General features: G+C 39.0%; 1 protein-coding gene across 4 annotated transcripts in view; it reads right to left on the reverse strand.

Moving 5' to 3' along the window:
- The window catches only part of CDIN1 (CDAN1 interacting nuclease 1), a 180,934-nt gene that overhangs the window by 111,042 nt on the left and 48,500 nt on the right, over positions 1 to 21,392 (reverse strand). The window lies entirely within an intron of this gene.

Here is a 21,392-nt window from a genome sequence, read left to right on the forward strand (position 1 = left end):
CAGAAGATTCTCTTTCTGAAACTTAAGATCTTGGGAGGTTTGTGAAGAATATGACATTTCTTCAGGTATCCTGAAGGTCATGTAGACCTATGGCTTGAATACAAGTTGTGGTTCAGTTGTTCAGTTACTTCCAATTCTTCATAACTTGAGTAACAATACCTTAGCTAGGATTGCCTGTCAGTAACTGGAAATGGAAAAATGGATGAAGGCATTTTAAGAAGTGCCAATGCTAGGAGAAAGATAGTGGGTAGTACGTGGTCTGTTTTGAAGAATGAAAGTATATTAGAAGAAGCAAAAAAATTGTTAGGTACTGTGTAAGAAGGTACTTCTACCAGCTTGTTACATGGAAGTGAAACTTGGGCATCTCAGGAGAAACATAAAAATAAATTGAATCAGTGGGAATGGAGTATTTAAGAAGCATATATGATAAAATAAGAGAAAATAGGTTTAAGTGAACAGATAATGAATGAATGAGGATTGAATACAAAAATGAGTGAACAGCATAAAAAAGATGTTGAGATGGTTTAGTTATAGAGAATGAATAAGAATTGAATTACAAAACAAATATATAAAGGAAAAATGAATGCGTTGAGAGAAAAGTAAAGACTGAATTAATGTCTTCATCCATTTTTCCATTTTAGTCAACATTCTACCCAAGTACAGAAATTCAACTACTTCTTCTAGTATTTCACTACTGTATTTATGTGTAACTTGTAATTTTTCATTCTATTTTCCCTGTCAAGCATTACTACTTTATTCTTTGATGTATAATTTTCAGAACCATAGTCTAATCTGAACATTAATGTATCAAATTCTGTATCATATAAACTAATATTTGTTGCAAATCATTTGGGTTCTCAACTGACAACACAATTTCTGCATATGAAAGTACATGCACATTAATGGTCCCAAGCAGCACACCATTAAGATCACCACAAGCATTTCTTATACATTTACCCTTATTACATTAAATAGCCATTGGGACATCACACATTCTTGTCTTACTCCTTGTTCAATATTCAAGCATTTGTTAAACATTCCATTTATTCCCAAGCATGCTTTACTTCTACTATATATACCACTCTTATCAGTCAGCAACCAAACATCACCATCATATTCATGCAAATCATCCCATAATCCAAGACTATTTTCCTAACCATACATTCCCTCTAAATCAACCAACATACAATAAATATACATTCATACATATTTCATTAACCTGCTAAAGAAAAAAAAAACTATTTTTCATAACCCCTACCTGGCTTAGAGCCACAATGCACTTCCCAAAACTTGTACTCTTTCAATTAGAGTTCTGTCCAAACCCTTCCCAAGCACACTTAAGAAATTAATCCCCGCAAAGTTTTTGCACTCAGTCTTGTAGCCTTTCTATTCTTCAATATACCGTATCACTAATATTATTTTATCAATCTCTAAAATATTCCTTCCAATATTTCCTTGCTCAGTTTCATCCCAAATAATTTCATCACTTTTTTAAAAAATTCCATTCACTCTGCTGGAGGTACTTAGTTAGCACTCTTCACCAACCTCCAAAACAATTTCATTCATTTCCCTCTTCTAATATTAACCATTTTAGCTCATTTTGACATTTTGCAATTATCATCTTCTCTCTATACAGTTATTTTTTTTTCATTCCTCCTTATTTTTGCAGCAATCATTCTCTTATATGCATGTCTTAAATCTATAGCTCTTTCAGTTATCATTCCACCAAGCATTCTTTTTCACAATGACTATCAACCTAAATCCACATGCATCTGTGGCACTCTGTTGCATAACTCTTTTTACTTTGTTATAAGCAGTTTTCACATATTCTATCCTTATATCCAATTTCCATCCATTCTGTTGCAAGATTAATCTATCTACTAATATTTTAGAAGTATTAGAACTCCTATTTTCTTTTCCTGCATTTGTTCTTTCTCTTCAATAACCTTCACTTCTTTTTCTTCCATGTCCATTTCCCCCAAGTTCCACCCTTAATACTACCAAAAATTATCTGTCCCCATTCAGAATCTCTCACTACCTTTGTATCTTTCACTAATTCTCTCAATCTTTCATCATAAGCAATCAAATCAATCATGCTTCTAGATTTATATTCCTCTTTTGCCATGTGTATTTATCCTTGAAAACTTGGCTTATTTTATGTATACAAAACAAACCTTTTTCTAAGGACATACTCACCAAACAGCCCTCATTACCATGCCTTATTGAGTCTGGATCACATAATATTGCATGATTCTCCCAAAACTCAAATCTGATTCTTCTATTTCATTCAACTTCACTGAAGCATATCATGCAACTGCCATCAACTAATGGATTCCTATTTTCTTATCCCCCCACCCTCTGGAAGTCACCAATTCATACTTTCTGACATACATTTTATTTATCTATCTATCTATCTATCTATCTATCTATCTATCTATCTATCTATCTATCCATCCATCCATCCATCCATCCATCCATCCATCCATCCATCCATCTATCTATCTATCAGTCAAATTTCTCACTGCCCATCTCCTCCCATCAGAGGGACTCTGGGCGGTTTTTAACAATTTCATTCAGACTTTACATCATTTCCTTTCTCTTTGTTTCATAGACACACAGCTTATATTTCTTTTTCTTTCATCTCATTTGTTAATTCATCCTCTTTGCCATTTATTCCTTTTACGTTCCAAGTCACAGTCTTCCATATGTGATGGTTGCCACCTGATGGGTCTATAGATACTGACCTCCATTGCCTCCATAATCTACCTGCAAGGAGGTATCTGCAATTGTTTTTTGTTGAACCATTTTTTATGCTACTGAAGTTATCAATTAATTTTGTCTTTTCAAAATTATATTTCAAGACTGATTTCAATATAAGAAAAATATGGCAGATTATGGGGAAAGAACTGAAAGTGCTTCTGAAGACCCATGAAGAGTATCATAAACACAAACATTAGATGTCATGATCAGAATGGCAAGATCATGTGACTTGACACCTGATAAAAAAGCATTGCAAAACACATTATGAAGGCTTCTTACAAGTGGCATTTAGTTTAAGCAAATTTACTTAGCATGCTGCTGATTTACCACTTCATTGTTATGATTTCTGATAAGTTGCCTTATATTAATTATATATTATTTTTATAATTATAAAACAACAAGCTTTTAATAATGGTTCATTTTTCCCATTTCCTCATTGTAGCATATATGTACAACTTGGTGTAATCTCTCCTATCATTGTTACTGTTTCATGTTCTTTCGAAGGACTGTGTAAGGATCGCCTATCCTAAAACACCATCAGACTCATGAACAGGTTCATAAAGATATCTGATTTATTAAAGAATAGTATGCAGGATCACAAAGAAAGCTGAGAATGGAAAAAGCGCGCCAAATGCAAACTAAAAATCCCTCAGTACAAACAAGATCCCTCCCCCTGTAGAATCTTCCCAGGCTCACAATCCCAGGTGCTCCTAACGGCTTCTGCTGGTCCACGGGAAAAGTCCTTGAGCAGAGCACATAACTCAAACACATTCCATTGAAATGAACATAGATACAGAGCTTGGCACAAGGTTTCACAGCAGCTCCCTCCCAACAGAAACGCGCGTCAGCACCATGGCATGTGAAACGTTACGATGTACATTGCACATTGAAACAGTGAACATGACATACTGACCCCCAAAACAAAGAAAACATTAAATGGAAGGTTTCAATGGGTAAGCCAAATGGAAATGGTTAACTAAATCAGGAGCATTAACGTGGTGAGCAGGCACCCATTCAGGATGAGGAAAGTGTTTCCAGTGGATCAGGTACTGGAGGGTGCCCCGAAGCTTGCGAGAATCAACGACCTCCTTGACTTCAAAGTGCTGTTGCCCGTCAATCATGATCGGAGCAGGAGGAGGAGGTTGGGGATGCCAGCGGGAAGAGTGGTGGACAGGCTTGAGCAGGCTGCAATGGAAAACAGGGTGCAAGCATTTCAAATTGTGAGGCAGGTCCAACTTAACAGTAACTGGATTGATAAGACCAACAATAGGGAAAGGACCAATGAACTTGGGAGCAAGCTTTTTCGAGGGCTGTGGGGACTTGATGAATTTGGTAGAAAAATAAACCTGATCCCCAATTTTGAAATCATGTTGCAAAGAACGTTTATTGGCTTGGAACTTGTAAGCAGCCTGGGCATCAGCCAAAGCCTGTTGAATCACCGGCCAGGAATCAGCCAGCTTAACAGCCAAGTCAGAGGCAGAACAGGACTGGGGAGGGGTTTGTGGCAGCTCAGGGATGGGAACAAAGTCGTGACCAGAAACCACACGAAAAGGGGTCTGCCTGGTGCTCTGATGGACAGCATTGTTGTAAGCCACCTCAGCAAAGGGCAACAAGTCCACCCAATTGTCCTGATGGCAATTTATGTATGCTCTAAGGAACTGTTCGAGGGCAGAGTTCAAAACCTCTGTAGATCTGTCAGTCTCAGGATGCGACGATGTGGACACCTGTTTGGTGCCAATCAATTTTTAAAATTATTTCCAAAACTGGGAAGTAAACTGTGTCCTGCAGTTGCTGACCAAGCGGGAGGGGCTACCGTGGAGATGGTAGATGTGGATGAGAAATAGGCGGGCCAATTGTGGGGCTGACGGAATGGAAGCACACGGAATGAAATGGGCTTGTTTGGAGAAAAAATCTTTTACAACCCAAATGACAGTTTTCTTCTGACTGGGAGGAAGATCCACAATAAAATCCATAGAAATCTCGTCCCAGGGACGGGATGGGCTGGCCACTGGCTGCAGAAGCCCCTGTGGTTTACCCCCTTTTCGCTTTGACATGGCAGAAACAGGACAGGAAGCAACATAATCCTTAACATCATGCCTTAAGGATGGCCACCAAAATTGATGGCGAACCAAATGCAATGTTTTGACAAAACCAAAGTGTCCAGCAAGTTTATCATCATGGGAATGCTGCAAAACATCAGCCCTTAAAGTTTCAGGCACATAAAGGCAGTGTTCCACCCACGCTAGACCGTCTTCAAAAGAAACATTGTCTCTATTAGCCAGCAACCAAGTGTCAGATTTCAGTGCCTGGAGAAAGTCCTTCTGTAACTGACAAGGAACTTGCATTTTTCACCTCCCAGATGTGGCTGGGGGCGGGGTTGCCTGTGCACGAGTCTGGCTCTGGGTGACGGCAACCAAGCCCAGTTGTGGTTCAGTAAGAACAGTCCCCACTATATCTGCCACGTGGTCAGAGTCCTGAGGTAAACATGACAAAGCATCGGCCAGAAAGTTTTTTTTTCCCGGAATAAATTTTAACTGGAAGTTAAAGCGACTGGAAAATTGAGCCAAGCAAATCTGTTTAGGACTGAGATGCCAGGGGGTGCGGAGGGCTTCCAAATTCCTGTGATCAGTCCAAACCTCGAAAGGGCATTTAGCGCCTTCCAGGAGGTGATGCCAGGCTTCCAAAGTGGCTTTTACAGCAAAAGCCTCTTTTTCCCAAACATGCCACCGGTGTTCAGTTTCAGAAAATTTTCTAGACAAATAAGCGCAGGGTTTTAAGTTATTGTCAGAATCCCTCTGTAACAATATAGCCCCAATTCAGGAGTCAGAAGCATCAACTTGGACCACAAAGGGGCATTCAGGATCGGGGTGCTGTAAAATAGGCTCAGCAGTGAAGAGGGCTTTTAACTTCTCAAATGCCGCCTGGCATTCAGGTGTCCAATTCAGCACCGCCTCAGGGTTTTTCACCTTGCGTGTCTCTCCCAAACCCTTGGTACGTAGCAAGTCAGTAAGGGGCAAAGCAATCTCAGCAAATCCCTGGATAAACTGCCGATAATAATTACTGAACCCTAGGAAATTTTGTAGTTGCCTCTGGGTGCAGGGACGTTCCCAACTTAAAATCGCCTGAATTTTTTCAGGGTCCATCTCAATGCCTTTGTCAGATACCCTATAGCCTAGATAGTCAAGTTGGCATTTGTGAAATTCACATTTGGAAAGCTTGGCATAAAGCTTGGCATTTCTAAGCTTACTTAACACCTGTTTGAGAAGGCGTTCATGTTCCTCCTCGGATTCAGTGTAAATGAGCACATCGTCCAAATAAACCAGGACCCCTTTAAACAAATGATCATGTAATACTTTGTTAATCAATTGCATGAATACTCCGGGCGCCCCTGCTAACCCAAAAGGGAGGACTTTGTACTGAAATGAACCCAATGGACAATTAAAAGCAGTTTTCCACTCATCTCCAGCTCGTATGCGGATGCGAAAATAGGCTTCACAAAGGTCGAGCTTGGAGAAAATCTTGCCCTTTGACAAATGGGCTAACATGTCTTTCATTAGTGGTAGAGGATATTTATTGCAGATCGAGACGGAATTTAACCCCCGATAGTCCGTACGGGACGCGGTGGCGCTGCGGGTTAAACCGCTGAGCTGCCGATCGGAAGGTCGGCGGTTCGAAACCGCGCGGCGGGGTGAGCTCCCGTTGTTAATCCCAGCTCCTGCTCACCTAGCAGTTCGAAAACATGCAAATGTGAGTAGATCAATAGGTACCGCTTCGGCGGGAAGGTAACGGCGTTCCGAGTCGTCATGCTGGCCACATGACCCGGAAGTGTCTATGACAACGCCGGCTCCAAGGCTTAGAAACGGAGATGAGCACCGCCCCCTAGAGTCGGACACGACTGGACTTTACGTCAAGGGAAACCTTTACCTTTACCTTAGTCCGTACAGAGTCAAAGCGTGCCATCTTTCTTTTCCCGAAATAGCACAGGGGCCCCAACTGGGGAATTTGCAGGTTCAATAAACCCCCTTGACAGATTTTTGTCAATAAAGTCCCGTAATGCCCCAAGCTCCTTCTGAGTCATTGGATAAATTTTTGGCTTCAGCAATTGAGTGTTAGGAACCAACTCTATGGCACAATCAGTTTTCCGATGAAGGGGTAGCTGATCTGCTTCCATTTCTCCAAAAACATCTGCAAAAACTTGGTATCGATTGGGCAAGCCCTCTAACTGTGCCAAACTAGGGCGCGGGGTGGCAATTGCAGCCCTTCCAACCCCCGCTCTTGAAGCCCTCTCTGTGGCAGGGGCTTGGTAAAACCCATCCTTAAAAGTCAGAGTTCTGTGTTCCCAATTTATATGGGGGCTTCGGTAAGTCAACCAGGGAATTCCCAGAATCACTAAGGGGTTGCCAACGGGTGCTACTATAAATTTTAAAGTCTCACAGTGGCTGCCCATTTGCATTGTGACAGTTCCAGTGAAATGGGTTGCTGCCCCCCCCCCCCGCAGTTGAACCATCCAGCTGTGTGAAGATCAAAGGCTGCTGGAGGGGAAAGCTAGGCAGGTCCAAAGCAGCAACCAGATCAGGGTGAATCAGACACCTGGAACACCCAGAGTCAACTGAAGCCCAGACCTCTGTAGTCTTTGTGTGGGAGCCCAATTTCACTTTTACTGCTAGAGTGGGACAGTCAGCACTCACCATAGCATCTTTGCGCCCATCCTCCTCCACCTGCCCGCAGGCGCTTTTCATGGCAGGCGGCTGGCGTTTCCCGTCGGTTCCTTAGAGTCGTCTTCAGCCTCTCCCAAAAAGTAGGGTACTTCTTCAGCGTCGGCCGCCCCCTTGGCTGCTGTCATCCGCCGCGATGAGGGCGGCGATTTGGCTGGCAGTTTGCCTGCTCAGTCTCCAGCCTTGGCTTTTGGGCAATCAACTGCTCGGTGCCCTTCCTTTCTGCATCGGAAACACTGACCCTTCACATAGCGCCGATCTCTCTCCTCTTCCCAGGCTCTATAGCCTGTCCGGGTAGCAGTTGCGGCACTTCGGGGTCCCCTCATGGTGGCTGGTTGCTTTTCAGGTCGTTTGGTTTGCATGTAGGTATGCTGGGTGTGCTCAGCCTTGCCGGCCAGACAGATCCATTCATACAATGTCTCTAGGTTGTCCCTACACAACGCCCACTGCAGGACGTCCCTGTTGAGTCCCTCTTTAAATCGTTCTATTGAGGTTGACTGAGACCAGTCGGTAATTTTCCCAGCTAAAGCCTTAAACTCCAGGGCATAATCAGCTACAGGCAGTTGGCCCTGGATAAGATCCTTCAGTGCCTTTTTAGCCCTTGCTTTGGCTAGAGGATCCTCAAAATGCAGCTTTAATGCCCACATGAATTCCTCAAAATCCTCAAGCTCGGGAGCTAGCCTCACTTAATTGAACATACCAGTCAGCCGCTCGTCCCTTCAGCTTGGTGGCAATGGCAGTTATTTTAGCCTCTTCGGAAGGGAAGCAGGGTCCAAACTGTTTCATATAACTTTTAGCATTAGTGAGGAAGAAAGACAACTTAGTTGGATCCCCGTCAAACTTGACAGAAAAGTCTTTCACCCCCGCTCCTGTTGGAGCTGAATTAGCGGCTGCTTGAGTGGTTGGGCTGGGTTACAGTAGTTCTCCTGTCTCGGGGTGGGGACACTGATGGATGAGCTCTGCGGGGTGGAGATTCATCCCGTCTCCATCTCTGGCCCCACTCCGCCAGTGGTCTGGGTGAGGGGATGGAGGATGATTGCGTGGAGCTGGAATCTCCTTCGCTCCTTGGCTGCGCCCCCATGACAGAGACAGGGCTTTTAGCATGTACTCCATCAATTCTAATTTGGCCTCTACCACTCTTAGCCTTTCAGCGGTTTGAGATTCCTCCCTTCCTCGTGCGTTAGGCTGTCTCCCTTCTGATACCGTGGTAGATTCTATGTTTGGGGCCAGCGGGAACCGATACTTCCAGGACGCTTGGGACGTCCCTGGCTGGGGTTCTCCCATTTCATCCCAGGTGAACAACTCTGCAGGTGATTCGCTGGGTGCCGGTTGCTCTGGTGCTCTCCCATCTTCAGATTCCTCTCCCTCAGGGCTGGAACCCAAATGCTGCCGTGAACCTGAAGGTTCTGGGGTGAGGCTCAGTTCTTCGCTCCTGACTGTTGACTCGGGCATCAAGCTAGTCGGCTCCTCGAGTCTCCCGGTCGTGGGTTTGGATTTGGCCATTGTTAACTGTTTTCCCTCACAAGAAACTAATCTTGGCAGGAGCTAACGGTACAACTTTGGTGATTCTCAGCTTTATGTAAGGATTACCTATCCTAAAACACCATCAGACTCATGAACAGGTTCATAAATATATCTGATTTATTAAAGAATAGTATGCAGGATCACAAAGAAAGCTGAGAATGGAAAAAGTGTGCCAAATGCAAACTAAAAAACCCTCGGTACAAACAAGATCCCTCCCCCTGTAGAATCTTCCCAGGCTCACAATCCCAGGTGCTCCTAACGGCTTCTGCTGGTCTGTGGGAAAAGTCCTTGAGCAGAGCACATAACCCAAACACATTCCATTGAAATGAACACAGATACAGAGCTTGGCACAAGGTTTCACAGCAGCTCCCTCCCAACAGAAACACGCGTCAGCACCATGGCATGTGAAATGTTACGATGTACATTGCACATTGAAACAGTGAACATGACTGTCCAGAAATTTAGCTGAAAATATTTTAAACCATACATACTTGCATGTATTCAAACTGATGGGTTCATAGACCTATCAGCTGGCAGTATAAATTCAACCCTAAACAATATAAATGAAATAGTAAGAATAGCAAAAGGCCTTGGCTATGAAATTGCAGACTTGCTAGAAATATTGTTAGTAATTCAATTTATTCTAGAGGTAGGGATACCTGAACCTGATAACTGGGCAAAAGTCAAGGTACTGTTATTTATGAATAGAATGGAATGAATAACATACAGTGAAACTGCAAATAAAAAATAAATGCATCTTGGATTGAGTCCAGGTGATTGGCTGATTGATTGAATTAATTCCCCACTCTGAAATCTGAAAGCTCAGGGTAGCTTCTAGAATAAAATCCACAATTTTTTATTTAAAAAAGAATTGCTTTTCTCAAGCATGGCAAAGTAGATATAATGTAGTTACTTTTAACAAAGCAATAGAATTATTAAAGTAATAAAAATACACAGAATTAATAAAATGATAATGCATACACACACACACAGATATATATATATATACATACATAGATATATACATACGTAGATATATACATATATAGAGAGGAAACCCTACTAGTGATACTAACTTTTACGTAAGGTTTTAAATATTTCATAGTTGTACTTTATTTTGGACAAGCACAATCTTATATAGTAGGGCACTGACACTTTGTTCTGCAAATTAATTTTCCACAATTTAACATCATGTTATACATATTACATTAAGTAGGTAATGTGATTTTAAAATTAAATATTGTGTCTCCTTTATTTTCAAATGCATTGTAACTGTATTAAAACAGTAAGTGTAGGAAAATATAACATGCCATATTTAAAATAGCTTCTGTGTATTCTGTTTTAATAATTTAAATAAATGGTATTTAAATAAATAGACTAAAACTGGTTTGCTTCCAAGTGGTTACACCAGTTCATTACATGAATGCAGCTTCATTAGGCATTTATGGGTTACCATTCCTCTGATGAGTATGTCATCACTGATAACTGCCCTAGGCTTTCTAATGCCTAAGTCTGGGAAGCCTCTATCTAAGCATCCTTAGTCCCAATTTAGTGTCACAGGAAATTTAAAGTGTAGTTTGCAGCCAAATATCAAATTAAACTCTACTATGCAGTGTTAGAATTAAATTGTCACATTAGTCTATTCACCTACATTGAATTTTGCAAAATGTTACATACTACATTAAATTAAGGATGGGTCTTGTATTAGTCAAAAGATTCCTTCATTATGTCCTGGCCACAAGCCCCATGGTCTTGGATGTGATTGTTCCTCATTACCACTTTCATCACTGGACTTCCAGAGCATTGCACTATGATTTTGTATTTCTATTAAAAATGCTGAAGCTTCTAGGAATTTTTTTTCTTATACAATTCTCTTGATGCAAACTTGAACTATAGTATCTTTCTTTTGTATACAGACTTTGCTCAGGGTGGGTATTTATTATTCCATACAATCCCACACTGCAATGCTCTTCCTGTATTTCACTTAAACCTTACCTAATTTGCAGGAAAATTACATTACTTCTCAAGAAGCTAAGTCAAAGTGCAGGTATAAGGGTGATAGCTCAGTGAACATTTGCAAGGAAGTAATAAAATGGGTGGTTGTAAAATTAGAGACAAATGTATCCATAGAATAATTTTCACTGTACGAATATTGTTTGAAGAAATTGTTTGCACTATCACCATTTACTGTATGAACTTCTCAAAATTTAGAAATCTTTATCAATTTCATTTTGAGAAGCTCAAAAGCTTTTAGAATCAACTGGAAATTAGTATCTCTCTTTCTGATATATACGTGTATGTTCATATATAAATTATATAATATATCACCACACTACTGACATATACAGTATGTTCTGAACACTTTCTTCTTATAAATAAAACAGAAGTTCTTGAAGCAAATTTTTTACATTGCTAATCTTATAAAATTACGCTATTCATGTATTTATCTTAAAAGAATATTACATTGTGTTCCTAAATAATGTAACGTCAACTGGAATGGTAATCTTTTATTTGCTGGGAAGACAGCAATGGACTCAGACACACCCCCTTCTCTCTGTTGTAAAATCTTAATTCAGGGTCTTCCTTTCATGTGAATACAATGTTTTTTCAACAAATTTCTTACCATTGTTTCATTTGACTTTGTAATGCTTACCAAATATTTATTTATTAAGGTCGAACTGCATCTTACGCTATGTATATAATGTGCAGTTGAACTTCAACCTTTTCTACGTTAGTGCACATCACAGGCCCATGAGCTGGATCAGGACCATTGCATGCCGGCTGGAAAGATTTCACCCATCCCCCTATTGCTATTGGCTAATCCCAGCTCCAACAATGTGAATAAACCAAAAGAAACCTACACAGTTAGCAATTTTATTTGTTTTCTTCATCACTTGCTGATTTTTCTCCACTACTTTGATTATGCTGACCTCCCCATCGAATTCTTGGTCATTTAACAGCAGCTATTCCTAAAGCAGAAGAGAAAGAAAAGAAGGCTATCCCACTGTCTTTATTAAGAAATCAGGTGCTTTTCGTGGTTCTTCAACAATCATCAGAGAACAGCCCAGTAATTTTAAACTAAAAAATCTGAGCTTGCTTTTTCCTTTTCCCTTCTACTTCTTTCAGATTAGAGATTTGTCACACATAACATTTTGGAGCTGCAATGTGGGTGAGGCCACATCATTCATGTGATGCAACAATACATTTCTGAGAGGAATTGAGGCCGTTTTCTCTTTAACTATGTTGTTTTAGGCTTATACTAAATGTTTTATCTCTTCTCCTCTTTGAAACAGCAGGAACCTGTGCTACCAGTTTACATCAATTATTACCAGAGAGGGCTGTAAGAGCTGCAAGGGAACTAAGGGACACTAAGATGCTCACTCTTGATTTAGACTATTACCTAGAACCACTGTGGTGCTAACCAGTGTAAGCCATTCTAGGACCCTGTTGGCTAAAGGTCAGAAACAGCAGGCTGAAAAGGCTTTAAAAATGTTTCTTTTGCTTTGAAAAGTTGGCTGGGGCATCCTGAACTGAATATGATGAAGGAAGCTCCTACAATCTTGCAGATTCCATTTATACATTTATTTTGTACTATTTTTTCCTTTACTGCTATTTATATGGCAGTATAAAATACCATGTTAAACAGAAGGGCAGCTCTTTTCATTGTACTCAGGTCACAGAAATGAACTGTGTTCAATGGACACAAAACTAAAAGTATAAATTAAAAGAAAAAAGAGCAAGTTTTCTGAAATAAACGTTCACTATCAGATGTCATAGCGGACTTAAGCTAGGAATGATATGGGACAGAATATTCTCCACAGTGGATCTGTTCAAGATTTAGTCAGAAGAAACACACTAAAACTAGGACCCTTACATTTGCCATTGCTAGCAATGGCAGTAGAAATGACTACAACTAGATCCAATCCTGTTCTGAGAGTTCTCTTGATTGATCTCTCAACATTGATGAAGTTGTTTTCTCTTGCTCTCAATTCTAGCCTCTGGGAAGTAAGAGGAGAGACAGCTAATACCCATGTCTTACTTGGCTGCTGTGCAAAACAGGTTCATGGAATAGACTAGCCATGAGCATGATCTGGCTACTTATTTATTTTATTTATTTTCTATCCCACCTTTATTATATTTATAAATAACTCAAGGCAGCGAACATACCTAATATTCCTTCCTCCTCCTATTTTCCCCACAACAACAACCCTGTGAGGTGAGTTGGGCTGAGAGAGAGTGAGTGGCCCAAGGTCACCCAGTCGGCTTTCATGCCTCAGGTGGGACTAGAACTCTCAGTCTCCTGGTTTCTAGGCCAGTGCCTTAACCATTAAACTGTTCCTCTTCATCTGCTATGAACTAGAATTAGGCTTATCACACCTGTGACTGCTTCTCTTCGAGGTACATGGTTTTGAAGTAGCATTTCTCAGCATGTTTAGTATTTATAGTGCACCATGGATTTCACATGGGGGAAAAAACAGAACAAAAAACAAGGATTCTCTTTAAAAGTCGTTCATTTTTTTTTTAAAGAAATGTTCCTGGCTGAAAGTACCTGGAACACTGCATGTTAAGCCCTAAACCCATTAAGCCTCTGACCATTTTGTTCCAAGTCACATGGCCTGAAGGGAGATGCAAGCAGGGATGTGTGGGCACTGTCACTGCATGAGCCTAGCTCATCATGTCATGTTAACATGATTTTCTCATGCTTTTAATTATACAATCAAGGAAACTATCAGAGGACTACCATCTGATGACCATCTGATGACATAAATATTAACAGCTTGCACTCCTCTAATATTTTGCACCAACAAGTAGAAATTTGTCAGATAAGGTTGGTATATATTGTTAGAAACACACAGGCCCTGAGGAATTCATGCACCTGTACATTTGCATTTAGTTGTGGTTACTACTGTATGTTGTCTCCTTTATTCTTAAGCATGAATAGCAACTTATTTAAAATTCTTATGCAAGTGTTAAAATCTGCCTCTGAAGAAAAACTGTTTGTTTCAATCATTTCATGGTTGTTGGTGGAAAAATCTAATCCATCTTCTCATCTCCCAGTAATATATGGTTAACTGTCTCCAAGGCTACTAACTCCTGTTCATAATGTTCCTGTTATAATCATCTTTCTCTTGTACTTCAGTGATCATATATCATTTCTCAACTTCTGCTCTGTTTCAATCATCACTAAAATAATTTTCATCTCTAATTGTAACTCATCATTTATCTTCAAGAAAAAAGAGCTGTCTGCTTATCCAGTAATAATGGCTCCATTATTATTGGTTATTGAATTTTAATTTTTGAATTGTGTCTTAATAGTTGAAGCTGATATTTTGATTTCTGATCTGACTATTTACTTATGTTTAAAATTGATCATCAGTTAATTCATAGTAACTTAATGAAGAAATAATATTTTTAAATGACAAGTAATCTTCATTGGTTATATAGGAAACGGTCCACTACATTTCCAAAAATCTGCGTGAAATCACTAAGTTTATCTTGCAGCTCTTAGTCTATCTAGTCCAGAACTGGGGCTTTGGTGAGCAGCCAAATTAATACCTGGAATTAGTAATGAATGGGATGAAGACCAATAAACTGAAACCCAATCCTGATAAATAGGAGGTACTATTACCTCTTATAATGAGAGGCTCATTAATTAGAGAACAGATATTTAAACTGTATGGATATGGTTGTATGCTCTGCAAAGAAAATTTATTTATTTATTTATGACTCAGTTACAGTCTAACTATTTTACCAAACTCCAGGCAGCTTACATTAAAATTCCCAAAGACAGCAAAAAGAACCATAAGTAAAGAGCAAAAATTAAAATGAACAATTAATAATAAAATTAATTCAACTTCACTGAAAACAGCTAGTGAAACATTTAATTCCCAAAGGTGCAGTGACAAAGGTTTTGCCACTTTTCTTTTGGATGGGACCCAACTAAATAGAGGCAAACTATTCCACAGAGCTGGGGCAGGCATAAAGAAAGCCTGCTTCTTGGATCCTATCCTCCTGCCCTGGAGCATTACTAAGATTCTCTTAGAGAAGATGGTTCTGAAGGTAACCTGGACCCAAACCACATACGGATTTATAGGTCATAAACAGGACCTTCAATTGGGGTTGGAAACAAAGAGGGACTAAATTCTTTGTTCTTGAAGCCCAAGTTATCAGTTCAGATGATGTCATGAGTAAGGATGGCGAGTAGGGGGCTCCCACCCAGACTGTCAAGCGCATGCGTAGCACTGAGGAACTGTTCAGCCATTCAAAGAGACACAGATCGGGACCGCCTTAACCTTTGGGGTTTATATGGCTGGGTTTTTCCCACGCTTCCTCAGTTTGTTAGGATTCTTGTTAAGTACTAGTAATAAATATTAGAGACCAAGTCATTGTCTCAGTGTGTTTCCTGGTAGTCAGGACAGATAGGGGGAATAACTGTGGTTCTCCTAGACAGAGAGAACCTGACCAATCTCGTGCCTCTGGTAACATTTTAGTGAAATTACTGCAGTGTACTGTTCACAGGGCTATTTTTGAAGACTGTTTAAAAAGCAGTTTGTTCAAGAAAGAGGCCCTATATCATATAAATTGATTATTGTAAATATACTCCATTGCTACTTAAATAATTCTCAGATTTTTATTTAAGGTTATACACTTGGGCATTTCTTTAGCAATTACTCCCACTTCATCTTAAGACACAGACTAGATCATCTTTGGAGACCCTGACATCTACGAAAGTAGCATTTTAGGAAAGGGCCTCCTCACCCCACTATGATATTAATTTGTCAGGAAGATGTGTTCTGACAGCACAGGAATGTATTTTAGGTGTTGGGCAAACACCTTTTTAATTTTCTTGGTGTTTTAACTTGATATTTTATATGACTGTTTTTATTCTGCTCTTTTGCTGTTGTTGTTTTGTTATGTATTTTTTTATAATGGAAACTTATGTATGGTGATGAAATATTCATAAAATAAAATAAACATTAAAAATATCATTACTCTCCTGGGAAGTATGCATGATCTTCCCTTTTCTGGTCTTCAGAAACAGTTGACAATATTTATTCAAGTATGCCCTGAACAATTTTAGTGAGCTATGCTTTTAATTAACATTTTATACTGGTGATATTTTCTTCTGTATTTTGTCTTGTTTTTTATAATTTTGTACTTTATTCCTTTATATCAGGGACGCGGTGGCGCTGCGAGTTAAACCGCTGAGCTGTCGATCAGAAGGTCGGCGGTTCGAAACCGCGTGGCGGGGTGAGCTCCCGTTGTTAATCCCAGCTCCTGCTCACCTAGCAGTTCGAAAACATGCAAATGTGAGTAGATCAATAGGTACCGCTTCGGCGGGAAGGTAACGGCGTTCCAAGTCGTCATGCTGGCCACATGACCCGGAAGTGTCTATGACAACGCCGGCTCCAAGGCTTAGAAACGGAGATGAGCACCGTCCCCTAGAGTCGGATTCGACTGGACTTTACGTCAAGGGAAACCTTTACCTTTACTTTCCTATATATCATTTCTATCATATCTGTTCATCATTAAAACAATCCCAAAATAAGGACTGATTTGAGGCTTTCTCATGTTGTATTTTTAAACTGAATTCCACTTGAGTAATTTATGCTGAAATATTACTCTACAAATCTATTAGTAAAAACATTTCTCCATCAAGGAAATCTGTTCTTTTCCTTTTTAAAGAACATTCTTGAGTTTCAACTTTTGCTGATTATTGTTATTACTGAATTTCCATATTTTGGCTGTTAGCCCAATAAATCTTGGGCTGTATATTTATATTGTAATAAATTTATAATTTATTTTATTTTATTTATTTATTTCTCTAATTTGTCCCCGCCCATCTCCTCCTATCGGGGGACACTGGGCGGTTTACAGCAATCGATTAAAAACAACAACCATAAAATACACAGTATAAAAATACAATAATAAATAATATAAATAAAGGTAAAAATAAAGAATCCAGGTGGCGAAAGAATCTAAAACAGTCCAAGTGTGGGAGGAGTGGTCTATAGCAACCATCCCCATGTAGATCTATTCCCTTTTCCACCCCAAGCAAGGCGGCAGAGCCAGGTCTTCAGACTCCTCTGAAAGGCCAGGAGCGATGGGGCCAATCTCACCTCCGGGGGCAGCATGTTCCACAGGGTGGGAGCTACTGCGGAGAAGGCCCGCTTCCTGGACCCCGCCAGATGGAATTCTCTTACAGATGGGGTTTTGTCAATGATTTTGAATCATTGTTAGAAAGCATTCATTTCATTCATTAACAAAATACAGTGAGTATAACTTTTAATGATGAACTCAGATTTTTGGACCCCTAGGCAGTTTCTTATAGCATGTTGAACAATGAAATATACCAGATTTCAGAGCTCTTGATCTTAGGAAGTTAGTGCCCATAGTTTTCTGCCATAATACATTTTTAGAATGTAAATATTTGTATTACAATACAGTTATATGACAAAGCTTACACCAAAGGAAGGAAATTAATACCAGCAGCCCTAAAATGGTTCAAGGCAAAAACTCTTGCCCAAATTTTATAGGGAACATAGATAGGACTTTATATGAAACGAGTCCATACAAATAAATTTCCCAAGATCCATACAGGTGTATCCAAAGTGCAGTACTTACGGTAAGTCCAAGATGGAATGCCCAAAATAGAAGTAAGGGCATGGTGATTAATCATAACATATTGGTTAAAGATAACATTCTTCCTAAGGGCCTGGTTCCACTGATTTTGAAGCATGACCTCTCCTCACCATGGACATTAGCACTGAATCAGAGATTCAGATGCTGTGGGCTCACCATGGATTTCCTTCTATCATCCAGGTTTTACCAGGGTAAAAGACAGTTTTTCAAAGTTTGAATGATAATGAATACTAAACTGAAATCAGCACCCTTTCCCAGAACAGCAGAGTCTTGATAATGAAAGATACAGGAGAATCTACAAGCTAGATATTAACCTTCCCAAGGTTACGGAAAGGGCTTTTTAGAGCTGGGGAAAATGTGCAGGGCAGTTCCACCAAAACCCCACTAACAGAACCCACCTGCCCGTGTGACTGTGACTCTGGGGAAATAGAAACTGTTCAATGTGTACTGTTTATTCCAATTTTTACAGGGATCTGCGCAAGAATTATATACTCGCTTGCCACAACATCTCCCAAGAAGGACAGAAGTATCTGCTTCTTTCAGACACCAACCATGCTACCACACACACTAGTAGCCAAATTTTATGTGGCTGGGATGAAAAAGCTGCAATAACCAGTACAAATGTGACAAATTTATCAGTCTGGACTCATACCATTAATTTTACTTTATTAATTTTATCTTCTTGGGTTTTATTTATTTTATTTTATTGGTATGCTGATCGTTTTATTAATTTTTTTATTGCATTGTTATGCTGATCTCTGATCACAGTAATAAATTTGATTTGATTTATGACAAAGCAACTATCACAATGTTCAAAGGTTTTTCTCTCAGGTGAGTGTGGACAGGATTGCAACTGTAAGGAACCATGAAAAATTCAAATAAAACCTGGTTCTTTTTCTCTCTTTCCAGTTGTGTAACTGAAGGAGATATCACTTTGCCTAAATATGCAATCCTTTATATATAAATCATTCAGCTTAAAAGTGAAATTAAGTTCAATAATCACTTTCAAAACTGCTTATTGTTAAACGGTGCTACCAGAGCAATAAACTGTTTCTGTCTGTCCCTCAGTGTCAATTCCCATACTGTTTTGTATAGAACAATTTAAAGCTATACATTGATCTAGTGAAAGTAATAGTACATATACAATGCACACCTGTCCCTATGGGAAGATTCCCCCTCATCTAGTTTTAAGGTAAAAATTAAAAACACAAACCAAGACTGACCGAGACTTGCAGCTCATTAGAGCTGGGGTGATTTCCCCTATATAGAATTCTATTGATCTCCATAGTCAGAGCTAGACAAAAAGTGTGGTCAGGGAGGGGATGATGGATGCCTCTGCCAATAGTACTGAACAAACCTGTTAGCTAATTGCTACCAAAGACAATTATCCCTGCATTGCTTCATAATGGAAACACATTACAAAACTCTAATATACACACAGGGAAATTTGATGATTTGACTGCGGAGCCATGTGCATTGAATTTCATTGCCAAAGGCCAGCCAGGTCATTGCTGTGAAAGTGGGAGAGAATGTCAGAATAAAAGCTACCCTACCTTTCAGCTCCTTTCTAAGATCACTTTATGCCAACTCCATGGAGCCCTCTGATCTGGCAATTCTCCGAATAAAAGCTTCCTCCCACTCTCGAAAGAAGCATTCTCTTGGAAAACATTACTATATTGCAGTTACTTTGACCATAACCAAGATTTTTAAGCTCACATTCAAACTAAAAAAATTGCCTGCTGGGAATTAATGTTAGTTTAAATTGTGATCACATCCTCTCTAAGCATGGCAATTGTACAAGCAAATGCATAACATAAATTTGTTATTAAAAATCCAAAAGGAAATAATAACACCTTCAATAACCCAAACACTGGTACAATATAAAAGCTTTCAAGTAATAACATGTTTGAATATACACAGTTGCAGTGCAATTGAAACCATCGTACTTTGTGCATATTTGTCTCTTTTATCTAAAAAATATACGCTTGAAAATATATTCTTCTAAATACAGTTGTATTCTAAATATGGTTAGTACACAAGCGGAAGGCTTTCATTGCTAATGCTGGAGCTTAAGATTCTCAGCCACAATTCATTTAAAAACTTATATTCAGTTGTTTGTCTATATAATATTACAGAATGATGGAAATTAAATACAATGTGCTGAAGCTGTGCCAGTATTATAAAAATAAATAGCTACAGAATTTATGATCCATCTATTAGCTTTATAATTCACAAGCCAATGAATTCTGCTTTATAGGGTTTGATATTGTTCTGCGGAGAATCTACCTGCCTCAGATCGTGCAGACTACTATTTTGACAAGACCTGGATAGCATTAGGTCCAAAGCAATCAGAAGGTTGACTTTGACAAATGGAGGTGCTGCGGCGAAGTTGAAAATAACACACATCCACTTTAATCTCTCTCTTGATTAAATCGAAACCATACCATTCTGACATCATGTGATTTGCTCATGAAGCATCACTGCAGGTTACTTTAAAGGCTACATCTATTGAAATGATATTGAATTTTTAGAGGAAGTACTTAATTCATTCAAATGAAACCGTCATGAAGTAACCCTACCAGTCACCAATAACTGCACAGCTTCCAAAAAAAATAAAAAAGGCCTATAGAAAAACCTCAGCTTTAAAAAAAGAAGAAAAGAGGAAAGGAATTTTTAAAAAACCCTTCTATAATCTATTGGATGATAGATTCTTCTCAGTCTGCTTATTTTTTACCTTCAAAGAATGAAAAAAAAAATACATGTGTAAAGTATATTCTAAAACCTTTTACCTATTCCCATAGTTAAGTTCCAAAGGTAAATATTACAGTATGTAATAAAAATGCAGAAGATGAAATTGTCTTTTTTACATGAGACTAGGCAAATATTTATGGGGTAGTTGACAAACTCCTGCCTAGTAAAGGAGCGAGCACTGAGAGCAATTACCCTGATATTCATGACTCACTTTGAATATCACATTGAATATTACTCATAAATCTTTTACGAGCACATCCCCAGAGCTCACTTAACAGCCGGTTTTAATCATGCAGTTGACACAGAGAAAATAACAAAATGTATTTTTTCAGTGGCAAATTAATTTAGCCTTGAACCTCCTCCTGAACCTCTATTCTTTTCATATTTTTTTTTCTGTCTAATACTGAGCTCAGTTAAATTCACTTTAAAATTCTGAGGTTGCAGAATGTTAAAGTAGTGTAAGTTTGTTTTGAAGAATTATTTTGGCACAATTATTTATGGCATGCTCCAACTACAGTTAAGTTCTCTGAACTCTAATTTCTAATGAAGAATTTCAAGCACCTGCTTATTTCTCTAATTTTCAGTGAAAGGATTTCAGAATACCCAACAACAGAAGAACCCTATCCATAGTATTTTGCCTTAAAATATGATAGCAGAATGTTTGAGTGCTATTTTTAAAGGGACAGAAACAATTATCTATAGTAGGTATTCAAAACTATGTTATGATCTTAAAAGAACCAATTCCTTATTAACATTAAAAAGCATTTTTATTTTTTTTCTATACAAAAATAATTTTGAAGACAGCAACTGATATATGAGGGATAACATATATTTGGTGCATATTTCGTGCAATAACCACTGAGGATGAAAACAAATTGTGTTATAGTTGTTAATTACTTATTTAATTAATTTTATTTATACCCTGCCTTTCCTCCAAGAGCTCAAAGCGGCATAGGCAGCATTCCCTTATGTAATTTTTTCCCACAACAATTAGACATT

The sequence above is a fragment of the Candoia aspera genome, chromosome 1 (assembly GCF_035149785.1).
Source record: "Candoia aspera isolate rCanAsp1 chromosome 1, rCanAsp1.hap2, whole genome shotgun sequence".
In the NCBI taxonomy this organism is placed as follows: domain Eukaryota; kingdom Metazoa; phylum Chordata; class Lepidosauria; order Squamata; family Boidae; genus Candoia; species Candoia aspera.